We start from the raw sequence: 4,083 nt of genomic DNA on the forward strand, positions 1-4,083 counted from the left end.
TTTATTAATAGTTTCTTTCATATATACTTTTTTTAGAATATTTTTTCATTTTTTTTTACTTATTAAACATTATAAATAATCGTAAAAAACCTTATCAATCACTTTTTACACTTTTTTTTAAATAGAAACTCTTGTCCATTTCTTAAAATATTACTTCAATGTGTCTGGAATAGATTATAGCCTATAAAAATTGGACAACTATGCAAATTATACATGCCAATTAAATTTACAATAAAAAAACAAGTAATAAATATATTCGATATTTTTTTTTATAAAAAAACAAGTGATAAATATATTTTTTTCTGAATTTTAATTATAATTGACTTTTCAATTTTAAACTATTATTCACCATGTTCATTTAAGTTATTGTTTTTGCATACTTTTTTTTATAATTTACTTAGTCTCTCTTTAATATTCATCACTCTGCTCTGCTGATCAAGACAATCAAATAAATAATTCTACTCTTGATATAACTAAATCTCTCTAAATTATTCTAATAAAATTATCGCTCGTTATATTTTTTGAACGTTTCTGACCAAGTTGATTTTGATCAAGTTTATTTTTTTAAAAAAATAGATCTTTAACCATTCTTAACTCCTTTCTTGTATAATACTTATCGGTCATGTCATCACAATAAAATAGCTAGTTAACAAAAAAAAAAGGAATTAAATTGTCTCTTTTTACTCAAAAATCGTATTATCTTTCAAAAATAAACAATAACTAAATTAGATATTTACTCTTAAAATTTTGAATAACATCATTGTCTTTCCATATTATTCATGGTTAGTGCAGAGACTGTGTTTGAGGATGAGACCATATGTGAAGATAATTAAGAGTTTATTTTGATAGTTGATAGTTAATAGTCAATTTAATTAAATTTGTTAAATTATTGAACGATTCTCAATTATTAATTTCACACAAAATAAACTATACATGTGCTTTTATCTTAATTTATTTAGTTGTTAACATGGTATATTGCCTGGACACTAACGTCGTCGTTGGCATAAAAACATGAACATCAAGTGGGTTAATTCATAAAAATTTAGGTTAATTAGTTACGAAAGAAACAACAGATAACCAAAGAAATGAAATCATTTAAAAACATGAAAAATAAAGAAGTTTTTTTTTTTTTTTGGTTTACAAAATAAAGAAGTTAAAAAGAAAAAAACTGGCCTCGACTTTTGGGTTAATAAAGTCGATGACTACTTTAAGAGGCCGAGGTCCAATTATTTAATCAACTTCATATCACTAATCGGATAAAATAGTACTATTAAACTAATTAATTTTGATTGATTTAATAGTTAGTTACTTAAATAAATATTAAAAATTTAAATTTTATGTTGTGTATGTAGTAATTTATTAATTAATGATAAATTTTTAAATAAAATTTTAATCTGCAATAAATTAATTATTGATCTTTAAAATTTGTCTTTATAGGTTTATTTTTGAATGTATTAAAAATATTGATGAATACTTTATTTAATTAATTAAAGGCAAAAAGAAATAATGATTCATTGATTCTTAAAAGTTGTGAGTAATTTATTTATTTTAATGACATTGACAATTAGAGACAACAACTTAGATATCACATCACAAGCATTTAATTTGAAAAAAGAATATAAATTCTGTTATAAAGTTACACTTATTTAAAATTAGAGATAATAGAGTTTATAAGAATCATCCATATATCCAACTAATTGATTACCACATAAAAATTTGTCTTTGGGGATATATTTTTTATGCATTGAAAACATTTAATACTCTAATTAATTAAAGGCGAAAAGAAATAATGATTCTTAAAAGTTAGGAGAAATTTATTTATTTTAATGACATTGACAATTAGAGACAACAACTTAGATACGATATCACAAGCATTTAATTTCACAAAAGAATATAAATTCGGTTATAGAGTTACACTTATTTACAATCATCAGAAATACTATAGAGTTCATAAAAATCATCCACGATATCCAACTAATTGATTACCACATAAAAATTTGTCTTTTGTGGATTTATTTTTGCATGTATTGAAAACATTTAATATTTTAATTAATTAAAGTCAACAAGAAAAAGTCGTCCTTTTTGTAAGAAAAAGGAACACAATTCTTGCAAGAAACTAGCATATAATAAGGATATGGAATGATGTTTTCTTTTTAACCAAAAATAGAAGATTTAAATTCATAATCTTTTAATTGAGTATAAAAAAATTATGTCATTTAAACTATTATTCATTAGTATATAGAATGATGTTAATTGTAATTAAATGGATAATAATAATAATAAATGTAAAAAAATTTTATTCTTCAATTATTTTTTTCTTTTTTTTAAATTTCTTTCTCGTATTGTGCTTGCTATATTATTTTATCATCCAACTCTGTAGGTTTAAACAGAATTTTATCATGATGTGATGAGCATAAAATTTGTGACAAAATATAAATTTTTTACCATATATAAAAACTTATAGTAAGAGTAGTTCGTAAAAGATAAATTTGACCGATTTATTCATCAATGACAATGAATAAAATAGAAGAGGTAATGAATCTAGATACTCAAAGTTTCATTGCAACAGATTTTTAAAATTTTGTATGATGATGACTCTGTTTCAAACATTTTAAGCTACTTTTAGATTTAACACCAACCTTTTTTAAATTTCTTTAAATTGTTATTACCTTTATTCAAGGGAGACACGTGGAATCATTCTTACAACCACTCTACTAACTATATTAAATTACTATACCTAGTCTAGATCTGTGTGGATTTGTCTAAAATTGAAGAATAAAATTATTTTCATCCATAGCATGTTGCTCAAATCAGCTCCAACAGATAATTTGTATGATGCTTGAGACTGTTGCAATATGTTTTTGCTATCACAGCTACATAGATCATCGAGCCCAAAAATTTTTACAGAGTGTACGAACTAGAGAAGGATCTCAAACATCAATTTTACGAGGGTGATCTATTTCAAATTGTTGAGCTTGGGGAGAATTTGTTCATTACAAAGCAAGGTGAGTTATCCATCACCTCTCACTATACAAAACAGAAAAAAATATAAGAAGAACTAGACGAATTTAGACTCATACCGACTTGTACTTACATGAGTAATTGTAGCTATGGATTAGACGTAACGAGGCAATATAGGTTGCAGTCTTATATGATTATTAAGCCATATTTCTTTTAGTAGATTACAACAATTAAAAAAAATGCATCTATTCATCTCATGTTCAAACAATGATATACCATGTGATCCATGTTATTTTACAAAAAAGAAGATGTTACCTTTTTCTAATACTTTGAGTAAATCTAAATTTCCTTTTGATTTGATTCATGTTGATATTTGGAAGCCTACTGGCACACTATTTACTTGTGAATATAGATATTTTTTAACCATTGTTGAGAATAAGAGTAAATTTACTTAAATTTTCTTTATGAAAAATAAATCTAAAATTCGTTCTCTTTTAGAGAATGTTGTTAAAATGATCTACACAAAAAAAAATCATGGTAAAAACTATTAGAACTAATAATGGGCAGAAATTTTTTATGACTTCTTTCTATAAAAAAAAATTTAGATCAAAGAAGTTGTGTGAAAATACCATAGCAAAATGAAATTGTTGAAAGAAAGTATCAAAAAATTCTAAATGTAGGTAGGACTCTCATATTTGCTTCTAATCTTCTAAGTGGCTCATGCTATTTACATAATTAATAGAGTATCCCAAGTTGTATTCAAATCAACCCATATCAGATTCTTAATGATAACATTCCAGAGTTAATTTATCTAAATATTTTTTTTGTTTAGCCTTTATTTTTACTTTATATGTTCATCAAAAGAAATTGGATCATAGAGCACAAAAGTGTATCTTTCTTAGATATAAACCAAGGACAAAAGGCTATATTTTGTTTGTTATTAAAATCAAAAAAGTTGTTATTTTTTAAAATGTTATTTTCAATGAATTCTATTTTCCTTTCAAAGAGATTTTGTCTTCAAATGATCAATTCTTAGGTATTAAAAATTCGTACTCTTAAAATTCTAATTCTTCTCCACTTGAAATGAATTTTCATTCTAATCCTTTTTGCAATAGTGAAATA

Source organism: Arachis duranensis, chromosome 5, assembly GCF_000817695.3.
Source record: "Arachis duranensis cultivar V14167 chromosome 5, aradu.V14167.gnm2.J7QH, whole genome shotgun sequence".
NCBI lineage: Eukaryota > Viridiplantae > Streptophyta > Magnoliopsida > Fabales > Fabaceae > Arachis > Arachis duranensis.